Source organism: Vombatus ursinus, unplaced genomic scaffold (assembly GCF_900497805.2).
Source record: "Vombatus ursinus unplaced genomic scaffold, bare-nosed wombat genome assembly UNPS02000577.1, whole genome shotgun sequence".
Taxonomy (NCBI): Eukaryota; Metazoa; Chordata; class Mammalia; order Diprotodontia; family Vombatidae; genus Vombatus; species Vombatus ursinus.
Genome location: NW_020940355.1, coordinates 9,298,709 through 9,314,834, shown reverse-complemented (window position 1 = coordinate 9,314,834; position 16,126 = coordinate 9,298,709).

The following is a 16,126-nucleotide window of genomic DNA, read 5'->3' as shown; positions in this document are numbered from 1 at the left end:
GCAAAAATCTAGGTAAATTATATCTGTAGCATTCCCCAATCTACCATTTTATATTTGGTTGAGTTCACAGACTCTAAACAGAACTTGCATTCCTTGTCATTTTACTTGATCAATTTTTCAAATAAAGAAATCAGAAATTTTTTTTCTTCAAAATGATAAATCTGTTCTGGCTCACTGACATCAGTGCCTCCCTTTCTCGATATTCACTAAACATACTTTTAATAACATATTCTAAAATTTTACTGGGACCTGATATCAAGTTCACTGGCCAATAATCTACAGATTGTGATCTCTTCCATTTTTTGAAACCTGAGGAAACAGTTGCCCTCTCCAATGCTATAGGCACCTCTCCAGTTAATAATAACTAATAATAATAATAACTAACATTTATATAGCACTTCTGTGCTATATAAATACTATGTGCCAGGCACTGTGATAAGCATTTTACAAATATTATCTCATTTGATTCTCACAAAAACCCTGGGAGGTAGATGCTATTATTATCCCCATTTTACAGATGAGGAAACTGAGGTAAATAGAGGTTAATTGACTTGCCAAAGGTCATGTAACAAATTAAGGATCTGAGGCCTGAATCTTAATTTAGGTTCTTCCCTGCTCTAGGCCCTGTGCTCTATCTACTGGGACATATTACTGCTTCAAATCATTTCTGAGTGATTTTTCAAGCTCACTAATAGCAGCTCAACACTCGGATCAGCCAGTTCTTTCAGTAACTTGTGAGATATAGTTTGTCTGGACCTGTTAACTTGAATTCATGAAGGGGAAATAAGTCTAACATTTTTTAAAAGCATTAATATATATTCTGTGTGTGTGTGTGTGTGTGTGTGCGTGTGTGTACTTTTGTAGGAAAATCTATATGACCTGACATGTCTTTATTCTAAACTTCAATTTATATTTCCTCTTATATGCTTCTACATGCAAAACTGAGTGTAATGCCCTAGGAAGAAAAAAAAAAAGGTCAATGGTTTAGCTTTAACATCTGTTCCCAGGACAATGTGATAATATTGCTATTATAGTTAGCTAGATTCAAAAGATCTTCAGATAATGAAAAGATGTTTTTCTTTTTTAAATAAGCATTCTAATGGTCTGGCAGACTATAAAGACAACTAGAATTCTCTGTAATTTTTATTTGAATCTGATAAATGTTATTTTGAAAATCAGTCTGGATTGCTCCTTGATACCAGGTAGATAGAATAATTATATTTATTTTCAAAATATAGTGCTTAATTACTTCTTTGTGTCTTTTTCAGCCTATTAATACTAGAGGTCTATGGCAATTCTTTCCTTTAAGATTCCTTTTTTCAAACTATAAGCCATTCTAAGAAGGGTCACTGATTTCTTCAAATTTATTCAGTAGCTCAAGTTAATTTTATATATTGAATCAAGAGAACATTATCTCTAAAGTAATCCTTGCCTTTATGGTGCCTGGACTCAACTGGGTATCTCTCAAAGACCTCTTTCTGGCTATGATCAGCACCTCCAGGCCTGGAGCACCAAATACCCAGACACAGCGTAAAATAGAGCAGAACACATACCACCTCTGTTCTTCTTGTTAGTTGATTCATTGATCTCCCTTACTCAGGACCCTGCTTGTTTCTCCTGATGGCTGACTGACCTCCCTGGACCTAACATCCTTCCTTGTTCTTCCCTTTTTTAGTTAGAGTCCTATTTCTTGCAAGCTCCATCTTGTTGTTCATAGTGATATGCCATTATCTCTGAAATAGTCTGCAAGTTTCTAGGTCTCTGGTTGTTTAGTTCAATTGATAATTACAATATGGTCTTCATGAAGACAATTTGGCAAGATGTGTTGCTGATTTCAGATAAAAGTGTTCTCTTTCCTCTTCCAAAACACTCAGCATCAAGACCACAATGACGTGTATAAGTAATAATGGCATGATGCATTTCAGGAAGTTATGTTTCAGTGTCAGCTATTCTAGGAAAGAGCAAACGAGTACCAGATTCCAAAGGTAAAGAAATGAGTCCAGGGTAAGTAAGTCAGTCCAAGGTTTAGGAAGCCTGCTAAGGCAGCGGAAAGAAAATGGGTAATTGTTCCAAAGTATAGGAAGAGTAAGAGTTAAGACAGTGCAAGAGATCAACATTGTGCCCCCTGATCTCAGGGCAGAGGCCTTGCAAGCTCTGGAGCTAGAAGACCCCTGGGAGACAACTCTAGTTCAACCCTTTCATTTAATAGATCAACTAATAAGTATTTATTAAGCACCTACTGTGTGCCAGGCATTAAGGCAGCTGAGAGGAGGAGAAATGAAATGACCTAATCAGAGTCACACAAGTAGTAAACATTTGACTTTGTCTTCTGCCCTGCTATGTGTAAGTAGGCAAGGACAGAAAGATTTGTGCATGGGAGAAGTGGAACCCCAGAAGCACTGGTGGATTAGAGCAGGGACAGGGTGTTTTTAGAGGATTCTGTCCAACCTAAATTCTCTCACTAGTCATTGGTGACCCTGTAATGAAACTAAAGGAGTTTCCTTACAGTTCCTCAAACATGTATAACATCGTATTGGTTACATACCAGGTACTTAGTTTATTGTGAAATGATCTCCCTGACTTTATTTATTCTCTTCTACCAATCCAAACCCTATATTTCTACTAAAACCCATTTCAAGACTCAGAAACCTCCTGAAACAGTTCTTGACTCTCTTTACCCCATACCTTACTTTGAATTTCTTCAGCATGCATGTATACATATACACAAATAGAGAGAGATATGGGTATTTATATTTATACATACATATGCATGCATGTGCATACACATGCACTCAGGAGCTAGGTGGCACAGTGGATAGAATATCAGACCTCATGTCAGGACATGACTGAACAACAACAAACACTAAGAAGGCAGTTAGGTGATACAGCACTGGGCTTGGAATCGGAAGACTAAGCAGCAGAACCCACAAAAAGACAGAGTGAAACAAATTTCCAGCCCAAGACAACCTTAATGGTTGATTGGAAAGGTCTATTGTGCCAGGCAGGGAAAGGAGCACAGTTTGGCATGGGCACACAGGCCGCAGCGAACCTGGAGCAGGCCTCAGAGGACTGAATCGCAGGCAACTGTGGTGGTTTCCAGACTTCTCAACCCACAAACACGAAAGACAACTTAGGTCAGTGGGAAAAGTCTGTGTCTGTGGTGAGAGACAGAAGTGCAGTGGACTCAGCCTCAGTCCCCAAGCTCAGGCCCAGGGCGGTGGTTGCCTCCTGAGCTTATGGCCCACAGACTGAGGGGGAATCAAGTGGCTGATCAGAGGGGGATTGCAGGGATCTCTCTGCTGGTGCTGAGGCAGAATTCTCTTTCATTGCCCATCCTTGGATCTGGGTCACAGTTCTGGGTGGCAGTCCTGGGGTGAGGAGGAGCGCTGGCATGGTAGAGCTTGTAGTGGTAGTGGAGAAGAAATCCTCCTCACAGTTCCAAGACAGAAAAGAGTGCTTGTGGTCACTCACAGACCAGAGCACAGTCCAGGAAAGGAGTAAAAACCTCACCCTTAATCATAGTACCTTGGAAGAACTGAAAATTTACAGGTCCCTAGAAGTATCTCTGAAAACAGCTGCACAAAACCCCTGAAAGCTTGGGACAGTACATTCTCCACATTGGAAGCAGACTCCTACCTTAACAAAGAGTTTATAACTCAAGTAATTAGCTGGGATCATGAGCAAACCTCACAAAAAGACTCAGACAATAGAATCTTTCTTTGGTGACAAAGAAGATCAAAACATACAACCAGAAGAAGACAACAAAGTCAAAGCTCCTACATCCAAAGCCTCCAAGAAAAATATGAATTGCTCCCAGGCTACGGAAGAGCTCAAAAAGGATTTTGAGAAGCAAGTAAGAGAAGTAGAGGAAAAACTGAAAGTGATGCAAGAAAATCATGGAAAACAAGTCAACAGCTTGCTAAAGGAGACCCAAAAAAATACTGAAGAAAATAGTACCTTAAAAATAGCCTAGGGGCTACTAGGTGGTGCAGTGGATAGAACACCGGCCCAGAAATCATGAGGACCTGAGTTCAAATCCAGCCATAGACCAAACACTTGACACTTACTAGCTGTGTGACCCTGGGCAAGTCACTTAACCCCAACTGCCTAAAAAAAAAAAAAGTAGCCTAACTCAAATGGCAAAAGAGGTCCAAAAAGCAAAGGAGGAGAAAAATGCCCTAAAAAGCAAATTGGCAAAATGGAAAAGGAAGTCCAAAAACTTACTGAAGAAAATACTTCCTTAAAAATTAGAATAGAGCAATTGGAAGCTAGTGACTTTATGAGAAATCAAGACACTGTAAAACAAATCCAAAAGAATGAAAAATTAGAAAACAATGTGAAATATCTCATTGGAAAATAGATCCCTGGAAAATAGATCCAGGAGAGAGAATTTAAAAATTATTGGACTATCTGAAAGCCATGACCAAAAAAAGAGCCTAGACATCATCTTTCAAGGAATTATCAAGGAAAACTGCCCTGATATTTTAGAACCAGAGGACAAAATAGAAATTGAAAGAATCCACTGATCACCTCCCGAAAGAGATCCCCAAAGGAAAACTCCTAGGAAATTCCAGAGTTCCCAGGTCAAGGAGAAAATATTGCAAGCAGCCAGAAAGAAACAATTCAAGTATTGTGGAAACACAATCAGGATAACACAATATTTAGCAGCTTCTACATTAAGGGACCACAGGGCATAGAATATAATATTTCAGAGGGCAAAGGAGATAGGATTACAACCAAGAACCACCTACCCAGCAAAATTGAGTATAATCCTTCAGGGTAATAAATGGTCATTCAGTGAAATAGAGGACTTTCAAGCATTCTTGATGAAAAGACCAGGGCTGAATAGAAAATTTGACTTTCAGATACAAGACTCAAGAGAAACATGAAGAGATAAACAGGAAAGAGAAATCATAAGAGACTTATTAAGGTTGAACTGTTTACATTCCTGCATGGAAAGATGATATTTGTAACTCATGAGACCTTTGTCAGTATTAGGGTAGTTGGAGGGTAAAAATGATATGTATGTATGTATGTATGTATGTATGTATAGATAGACAGACAGATAGATAGATAGATAGATAGATAGATAGATAGATAGATAGATAGATAGATAGATAGATAGATAGAGGGTGCAGGGTGAGTTGAAGATGAAGGGGTGATATCTAGGAATAAAATTAAGGGGTGAGAGAGGATTATACTGGGAGAAGGAGAAAGGGAGAGGTAGAATGGGGTAAATTATCTCACATAAAACAGACAAGAAAAGGCTTTTACAGTGGTGGGGAAACAGGGGAAGGTGAGAGGGAATGAGTGAATCTTATTCTCATAGGATTTGGCTTAAGGAGGGAACAACATACACACTCCATTGGGTATAGAAATCTATCTTACCCTACAGGAAAAAAAAAGGGGGAAGGGGATAAGAGAGCAGGGGGATGATAGAAGGGAGGGCAGATGAGGGAGGGGATAATCAGAAGCAAACACTTCTGAGGAGGGACAGGGTCAAAAGAGAGAATAGAATAAATGGGGGGCGGGATAGGATGAAGGGAAATATACTTAGTTTTTCACAACATGACTACTATGGAAGTGTTTTGCATGATACACACGTATAACCTATATCAAGTTGCTTGCCTTTACAATGAGGGTGGGTGGGGAAGGAGGAAGGAAGAAAATTTGGAACTCAAAGTTTTAAAAACACATGTTAATAAAAAAATTGTTTTTACATGTAACTGGGAAGTAAGAAATACAGGAAATGGGATATAGAAATCTCTCCTGCCCTATAGGAAAATAGAAGGGGAAGGGGATAAGAGAAGGGAGGGTGAGATAGAAGGGAAGGCAAATTAGGGGAAGGGGTATACAGAATGCATGCCATCTTGGGGTGGAGGGAGGGATGAGATGGGGAGAAAATTTGGAACTCAAAACCTGGTGGAAGTGAATGTTGAAAACTAAAAATAAATAAGAATATACCATTCAAAAAAAAAAAAGGAATCAGGAAGACTCATCTTCATGAGTTCAAATCTGACCTCAGACACTTACTAGCTGTGTGACTCTGGGCAAATCACTTTACCCTGTTTGCCTCAGTTTCCTCATTTGTAAAATGAGCTGGAGAAAGAAATGGCAAACCATTCCAGTGTCAAATGGGGTCACGAAGAGTTGGACACAATGGAAATGACTGAACAACAACATGCATACATGCAAGTGCAATCAGCTTGTACTATACAATACTTGCTAATGTATTGTACTGGAATTATTGTTTCACAAATATATTTGGTTACCCAACCTAAAAGTCAAAGTCAGGGACTGTACTATCTAGCACAGTTACTTTGGAGCATATTAAAGAAAAATCAAATGAATTACTAGTCTCATTGCAGGTTCATTTGATGATAAAAAAGTGTTTTTAAATTGCTTACTCTCAGAACCTTAGCTGTTAAAAGGAGGCAAGGATAGAGTGGAAATACCATTAATGTAAAAAGACTTGGATTTGAATTCTGACTACAATTTACTAGTGTTGGGACCCTGGACAAGTTACTTAATTGCACTGGACCTCAGTTTCTTCACATGTAAAATGAGAGTTATATTTGATGACTTCCAAGGTCTCTTCTGGGTCATAATCCTATAATCCTAAGTGAAAGTATACAAGCAAATGTACTGATATGAAACTAAACAATGTTATCAGCTAATTAGGGTCACATTATTAGAGGATCAAAGGTTATTGAAAGAAACAGATCATGGGAACTAAGTTAATCATGATAGATGTAGGAATAGGGGAAAGGGGAGAAAAATTGTGACTCAGTTTTTTTGTGTAAGGGTACACTTGGACCACTGATGAAATGTCTAATAAAGCATAGGTTAATTTACTCTATTTTAAAAGCATCCAAAGGTTAGAGTTTCTTCTGTCAAAGATCTATATGTTAAGTAGCATCTCATGTTCACCAAAAAGATACTAGATCTGATCATTTATGTACAATCTGACATACATCACCTACATAATAGAGGGGTTTTTTGGTCTTTGTTAACCACTTGATATTTTTATAAATATATATTATATGTATAAAAATATATATTACATAATATATATATTATGTGGTTTTCTTTTTTTTACTGTATGTAAACATATATGTAGTATGTCTGTAAATGAAAAGTAACTTTTTGACTAGCATCATGACATAGTCTAAAAAATTTAAAGGCAAAGCCAAACTGCACATAAAATAAGAAAATCATTCAGTCAGTCATATTTACCTGGCATCACTAAGAACAAGTTCTGTCAGTTGCTAGCAACAATTGTCTCAGTATTAACTGGACAAAACAAGACTTTAAATTGATAAGGCAACTTGGCATAGGCAAAGTAACACATTGTCCTACCTTATACTTTTCACAGAAAATTCACATACACTGTTTTGTTTGATACTTTTGATTAAGGAGCACCTTAGAACCATACTTTAAGTAAACAATTCTTCCAACTGTATATGCAACTTTAAAAATGTTATTGAAAAAACAAAACCTAATCAAAGGAGGGTTTCTTGCTAATACAAGACAAGGAAAAGGGAGAAAGGTTTGGTTACCTTCAGAGCACTTACCAAAACTGTTATCCATTATCCATTCTCAATCTATTGCTGTACTATAATCTAATGATTTAATATGAGTCATTTATAGGTTAGACCAGCAGGACTCTAACTTTTTGGTCTCAGGGCCTCTTTATACTCTTTATACTATGCTGAGCTCCTCCCCCTTCATCCCACCCCCACCCCCTACCAAGAGCTTTTGTTTATTTGTGTTATATCCATCGATATTGACCATATTAGAAATGAAAACATCTTAGTATTATTAGGAAAATAGTTTTGACCTCAATGATCCCCTGAAATGGTCTTGGGGATCCCTAGTAGACTGGTAGACTTTGAGAACCACTGATATAGACTACTTCTTTTAAACAAAGTACAAGATAATTGGCATTGGTTTAAAAGGAATCTCATTCCCATGAGAAATATATTGTCCATGTAACATAGAATGAAGATGATTAGACATTATAATACTAACAACTCACATTTGTAAAGAGTTTCAAGGTTTGCAAAGTACTTTCCTTACAATAATCCTACGAGATAAGAAGTGCAAGCATTATTATTCCCATTTTATAAGCAAAGAAACTGAGTTTGAGAGGTTACCTGACTTACCCATGTTCAAATAGCTAGTGTCTGAGATTGGATGCCAACTTTGGCTCCAGACTCAAAGTGAATAGTATCATCCATTACGCCACACTGTCTCTCCTAGTCTGTACCCTTCTAAATTAGATAAAAGAATAAAATATTTTACATTAATCTTAGTCATCTTCTGTAGTTGATGACCCAACTCCGAAAGCAGACTGAAAATTGGATGATGTGATAGGAAAGTAGATAAAGATTTTTAAAGATGAGATCTAATTTCCACTATTCTAAAGGAAATGTAAATTTCCATATGGAGAAGTTGGAGGGGAAAGATGCCAAATAAGAACACTGCCAACATTTCCCCTTTGTAATTATTCCATGGTGCTTAAAATTGTAATATTGGGTAATAGAACCAAATATCTTACTTTCAAAGACTTTAACAGCATGTCTCATATATAAGCTGAGATCATATCTGCAGCAATTCGTTGCTTCATTGTCAAAGCTAATCATTGACTTTAAGTTAAAATTTTTTTTTAAACCATTGCTGTCCATAAGTTTTTTAAAAGTGAATTGTACACTCATATTTAATAGCTTACATTTATCTGACCTCTAATTACTACCTGTGTGACCTTGGGCAAGTCATCCAGTCTCCCTGGGCCTCAGTTTCCTGATCTATAAACTGAAGGATTTGGACTGGACATCCTCCGAGTTTCCCTCCAGCTCTCAGTCTTTGATCCTATGCTCCTAAAGAAGCATTTATGTAACAACTTCTTCTTCTTTTTCTTCTCCTTCTGCTTCTTTGTGGGTGTTTCAGACTCAGTTGACAACTTTATATATTAATAACTATTAATAACTAATGGTCATAATTTTACTTATATTAAATGATTATATTGAATAAAGAAATTTTTGTTGTTGTTGTTATTTAGTTATTTTCCAGTTATGTCCCACTCTTCACGACCCCATTTGGGGTATTCGTGGCAAAGAGCGGTTTGCCATTTCCTTCTCCAGCTCATTTTACAGATGAGGAAACTGAGGCAAACAGGGTTAGGTGACTTGTCCAGGGTCACACAAATTATTGTTCATCTTTTGTTCTTGAAGAGGACAAATGACATCAGCCTCACTCTCTCCTTTAGTGTCATCCAGAGTCCAGTGGCAAGACAAAAGTGACTGGGGATGGCCCAGGTTGCAATGGGTGACATTAGCCTTTTTGAATTAAGGTCTTTCCCAGGTCTCAGTTTGTCTGAAGCAGCACCCATTCAATGACTGAGAGCTAGGGAAGAATTGAGACAAAAGATGGCCTAGTTTACCATCACAAAAGTATCAGTCTGGGAAGGTTAGAGCCTCAGAGTTTCTGGCCAGAACAGAAAACAATTGCTATTTACCCTCACTCTAGGCTATTAAAACCCAAACAAGGAACAAGAGAGGCTTGAGCTGGGGCCTGTTATTGGCCATTCTAGGAAAGCCAGATTGTTTTGAGTTTAAAGGCACAGTAAGGCAGCTTCACTTGAATCACAACAGATGTTTTTTCAGAGCTATATTTCAAGAAATCATAAATGAAAACTGCACAGGACAAAGAGTAAATTGTCCCAATTTTTTTTAAAGATAATAATAATAATAATAAATAGAAAATGAAAAAAATCTAGCCCCCAAACCCCAACATATCTTCAAAATATAAGTGATCAAAAATTATATTCCTTTGGATAGAGCACCCATATATGGGACTGCATGTGGCAAGGGAAGGAGAAGGAGAAGGAGGAGGAAGAGGAGGAGAAGAAGAAGGAGAAGAAATAGTAGCATTCATCATCCTCATTCTCTCCTCCAGAGTCATCGGAGTATCAGAGTCCAGGGGGTCACATTGCTAGTAAGTGTCTGAGGCTGGACTCCAGGCTTGATGTTCTATCCACTGTATAACCTCATCATTCATAAAGAAGTATAAAAAAGTATACTTTTTAAAAAATAAAGTATAAAAAGACCCATTTGTTTTCTAGTTATAACCTATATTATCATATGCTATTCAAAAGAATCCATGGTAGCTCAGTTTATAGCGATACTGCCTTTCATTTGAATAGTGTTCTAAATTTTCCAAGCATTTTAATGACAACTTCATGGATTTGATGTCTTCTATTCCATGACCAGAAATTTCCTTCTCAAAACTACTGAGCCTTCCACAATGCATGATAATGGCTGAAAGGAAGTGTGAATGGGTCATCACAATTCAATCACTACTACTTAAACACAAAAAAACAAAAAAAATAAGGCCTATGACATACTTTCGGTATCAGTAAGTAATCATGGCCAAGAGTAGGCTCAGTGAGCCCCTCCACACGTTGGATTAAAACAAGGCAGGGAATTACTGTGCATGCTCTGTATAAACATCAGAAAGGGCCAATCCTAACCTGCTCTAAAGACTGCGCCCTCATTGGCCAGTCCCCACAATAAGTTGTTCAGTTGTTGTTCGATCATTTAGTTATGCCCAACTCTTCGTGACCCTTTTTAGTGTTTTCTTGTCAAAGATACTGGAATGGTTTGCGATTTCCTTCTCCAGCTCATTTTACAGATGAGGAAACTAAGGCAAACAGGGTGAAGTGACTTACCCAACGTCACACAGATAGTAAGTATCTGAAGCCAGATTTGACTTCATGAAGAGAAGTCCAAGCCCAGGCACCCTATCCATGGTGCCAACTAGCTGCCCCTTGCAATACATTATTTTCATATGAAAAGCACAACACATAAAATTATTATTATTACATAAAATATGCCAGATTGGTAATGCTGTCATGATTATATCTACCCTGAGAATCTCACAACCAAGTGGTAAATGATGTGGTATTGTATAAATGGAAACTGTCACAAAACAAGACAGTTTATAGGAGTTACTGAAAGAGTAATGAGGGTGAGGGAGAGAAAGAAGAAAAGCAAATCTAAAGAAAAGTATTTCTGGTTTTGTTTTTTTTTTTGGTAAGGCAATCGGGGTTAAGTGACTTGCCTAGGGCACACAGCCAGTGAGTTTCAAGTGTCTGAGGTTAAATTTGAACTCAGGTCCTCCTGACTCCAAGACTGCAGTTGTATCTACTCCACCATCTAGCTGCCCCCAAGAAAAGTATTTCTGAAGGAAGTGGAGGTGAAGATGCAAATACAGTTATCCCTTTCACGTTGTTATTTTCCCCATCACAGTTTCTATATATCTCAGACTGGCATAAGAAATTAAATGGGAATTTGGGAGAGTTTTATAGAAGCTGCTGATGACACGTGAAGGCCAGCAGATGGCACAGAAAAAGTTTAGAAACTCAGAAATGCATAAAATATATGTATAGTATGGTATAACATCAACATATTTTATCCTTCAGTACTACAATGCTTTAGACGTCTTCTCTGGTACAAAATGGGCCAAAAAATTTTACTTGGATTTTCCAGATCACTGTGTGTGTGGGATGAGGGAGGCACTCTGCTCCTAAACCCTGAGATGTGGAAGGGATAACTGTAAGAACAGAACTAAGACAACAGCAATAACCTCAAAAGGGATTTTTAAAAAATATATAACTTTACTGATTGGCCTTTTGTGACAACATTTAGATGAGTTACCAATAGTCTCTTGCAATCCCAAAATGCTGCTAGAAAATTAATATATAGTATTTAATTACCAACAAATTATTGAGACTCTAGTAGATGTAAATAGAAACTTCAAAGGGCTAAGAGAAAGATTTAATCAAAATGAACAATCTTACCTCTGAGGTTGTTTACTGTCTAGGAGCAATAAAGCCTTAGGCTAATTCATGAATTTTCCTTATTCCTTATCTTTACCCTTTAAACAACCTACTTGTTTTTGAAGCTAACAGGTTCTGACTTGATTATAGGCTTTGAGAAAATGAAACTATTTGCCTTTCCCAAGTGTATTTGGATTTCAGAATTCTCAGTTCAAACCAAGACTTTAAAGCCAATCAGCACTTTCAATGATGACATTTTCGATCAATACATATACCATTATTTAAGCAATTGACTTTGGGGATTTGAGGTATAGACAGAAAGACAATAAAGTTGCTAACTGTTGTTCCCCCTTCATAACTTAATATTAACATCACAGTATGTTTTAGAAAAGGAGAGATCTTTTAGGGAGAGGAAAAAGCACACTATGTGATATGTCTCCTTCAGAAAAAACTCGAAGCAGCTTCATGTTTTACTTACCTTACATTTTTGTGAGGTTAAAAAGGGCATAGAGAAGTTAAATGAATAATGGAATCAGGACAATACCCAGCCCTATACTCTAACCTCTAAATAAGGTACCAACAATATGGTAGTGGGTTTGCCAGTTGTGTTACCAGCAGAAGAGAAAAGAAGTGTAGAGATACTGTTAATCAGGAATGGGCTTTATTTGTAGGCTTAACCGATGGCTGCTGCAATGGTGGGTGAATACCTGATCATTTTTATATCACACTTGTAATTTTACAAATGATTTCATCACAAGAGCTTTGTGAGGTAGGCAGTACAAGAATTCATTTTACAGATGAAGAAACTAAGATCCAAAGAAATTAAACTAGTACATGTTGGAGCTGGGATTCAAACCCAAGTGTCCTGCCTTCAAGTCAAACACTTCCCATCACATCACAAGGCCTCTTGACATGATTTTGTAGGTTTGAGTTTGCATGGCTATCACTTAAGAGGCTTTGTTTTTCCTAAGTACTTTGCAGTAATTATAATACTGTACCAATTTATGGAGAATGGGTTATGACTACATAGTCTTGAATAGTTAGGTATGCCAGAGATGAGATTAGTACATCTTCCTAAACAACCATGCTTTTCTATTAAACATAATTCTTAAAAGAACTAAGGTTAAGCATTAAAAATAGCCTTTAATAATACTGGTTAAAGATGATATAATGGAAAATTCAGAGCAAGATTTAATCTATGTCTGCTAGGTGTTTCTCAATTCTTAACTACCTTTAGTGACTGTTTAATCCAATTTCTATCTCCTGTCTTCAGAACTCCTAACTCACCAGGATCCGATAACTTGGAGCAAGCGCCTGGAGATTTTATGAAATGCTGAAACTTCAGCTTCCAACTTCACCTTTGTATTCTTTCTTCTAAAATATTCCTTTCCTAAGTATAGTCCCTTTCTCCAGCTTTGCCACTTACCTAGGCATTGGATGGCAGCACTCTCACTACCTAAAACTCTCTCCCTTTGTCTTTCCTAGGGAGAAAATAGCCTTTGTCAACTACAGAAACCAGAGCAAAGATTATGCTATATAAGCATATCGTCTTTGTCAAGTGCTTAGCACATTGTAGGTGCTTAATAAATGCTTATTCCTTTCCCTTCCTCCCTGTGTAAAACTAGTGATTCTTTTCTCTAACAACAAGAAGGCATTTATTTATCTGTTCTTTATTTTTCTTTTTGAGAAATAAAAGGGAAGCATGTATTAAGCATCTACTATGTTCCAGGCACTTTATAAATATCTTGTTTGAGCCTCACAATAACCCTGGTAGAGACTATTATTATACCCATTTCATAGTTGAGGAAACTGGGGCAGACAGAGGTTAAATGACTTGCCCAGGGTCCACAACTACTGTGTCTGAGGCTGCATTTGAACTGAGGTCTTCCTGAGGTCCAGTGCTCTATCTCATGTACCACCTAGTTGCCTTTAGGTGATTTCCAGCTCAGTCCTATCCCATCTGATGTTGGCCTTGCATCTATGCACAATTGCATGGAAATAGCCTGACCTAGATATGCACTGCTTTCTCAAAAAAAAGTTTGGAGCTTCAAAATCCTAGCCTATAACATTATATGCTTTGTTTTTAAAGTGGTTTCCCAACACCAACATAAAGACAAAAAAACTTTGAAAGATTAAAGATCTCTGACCATTGTAGTGACTATCCATGATTCCATTATACTGTTGATCAAAACATTCTAACCACCTCCTGACATAAAGGTGATGAACTCAAAATACAGAATGAGATACACAGTTTTAGGGCATGACCAAAATGGAAATTTGTTTTGCTTGACTCTGTAAATTTGTTATATGGGTTTTTCTTTCCTTCTTTTCAACTGGTGCTTCAGAGGGAGGAAAAAGAGGATAAAGATGGGGTTCCAAAATAAAAATGTTGAGAGAATAGAGAGAAGACCAGAAGGAATGACTGACAAGCAGGACAGCTCTGAAAGTTATGTGTTGAGTTTACAAAAGCAAGCTCTACATTATAGAGATTTATATGCAATTAAATGCAATCTCCTCCTTTTCTACAATGTACATGTATATGAAAATGCTCATTTATTTGATGTTTGTTTAGTTTTTTTTTTAAAGTGTCTTCCTTTGAGTAATTTAAAAGATATATCACCCCTGCCACTACAATTCCTCCCCTCCCGGGACTAAATCTTTTTCCTTGGGTAATAGGTAGATAAGGAAGATGAAAGCTTTATTATTTTAAGACCTCCACTAAAATGCAGAAATTACCAGGGCCTGAAGGAAAAACAATAGAGCTATTACCTTTCCATTAAGATTTGTTATCCCACTATCACACATTATGTTATCTCTTGGGAGGGAACCTTGTCTTAGTATATGGAGAACTAGTCCAGGAGTCAGAATGACTTCAGTTTAAGTCTTGCCTTCTGACCTATACAGGCCCTGTACACCAGTCAAGCCTTAACCTCTGAATGCTCTAGACAACTACCTCTCCAAAAATTACACAATGCAGAGGAGGTACCAACTTGCACTGGGAGAGGTTGTTTTGTCACTAGGGAGTTCGTAAGTCCCCCGTCTATCCTAACTCTTGACAACTAGTTGTGTCTGTAGGAAAACGCAGAAGGACCCAAAGGAATTGACTCTGGACTAATACATTTTGTTGGACCACATAGCAGAGAGAGATTCAATAGGGTTGAAACACTTTAGTGGAGAGAAACACCCTATTAAATAGATAATCATAAATAAGTGGGAGAGGAGGAAAGAGCAGACCAAGGAGCCAATGTAGGCAGTGGTGTGTGGCAACTTATCAGGACTGGCTGACATAAAATGATGCTCTCCTGCCCTTGAAGATTCTGTTGAACAATAGTATGACAGCTGGGAAGTCAATGTCATGTGGAATTGAATAAAGAGTTGCATATCCTTATTAACAAATACTCCTTGGAGTGTTTACAACCTGGAGCATATCTAAATCCTGGAGAAAAAAAAATGGTGTAAAGGAAAGACAGGAAGAATGCCTGCTAAAGGATACCGGCAGGACAGTAGCAGGAAATTAAAGGTCAGTTATATCGGGTAGACTGATAGCCTCAAAGCACAGTGTGTGTGTGTGTGTGTGTGTGTGCGTGTGTGTGTGTGTGTGTGTGTGTGTGCGTGTGTGTGTGTGTGTGTGTGTGTGTGTGTGTGTGTAGGGGTGGACAACTATGCCTCCTTCATATTTTAGAAGTACCGATGACCAGGATGCTGCAGAGTTTGGATGATCCATTTGCCAACCTGCAAAAACTTTTTAGATCACCGAGGACCAAAGATCACCTTTGGCTAAGGCAAGAGCTGGGAAAATGCATTGCGGTTTCTTCCAGTGCTTGGCTTTACCCTTTTCCCTTCTCAATTGGAAATGTTTTCTAGAGTGGCCTGATAGAAACTCTGGGTTAGGCTCAGTGCAAACACCCGACAGTCTGTGTGTTTTGATTTATTGCCCTTCGAAGAAAGGGCTCCGCCTCCGAGCCCGCGGTTACTGTATCACGACACGGAGCCCAAGACTTGCGCTTCCTGCATCCCCTTAGCCCACCACGAGGCGCCCTGGAGCAGCAGCCCCGGGTAAAGCGCCCCGGCTCCTTCAGGCTCGGGCCTGGAGACGGAGCCGCCCTTCGCTATTGGTCGGTCGGGGCAGAGGACGAAGAGAACGGAGCCTCGCGATTGGTCGGAACCCCATCCGGAGGAGGCGGGGCCGCTATATCACAGGGAATCACTGACTGGGGGCAGGCAGTTAAGCTGCTGGAGTGCGGCGGAGCCGGGCCCGGAGAGAAATCGGGAGAGAGGGAGGGCGGG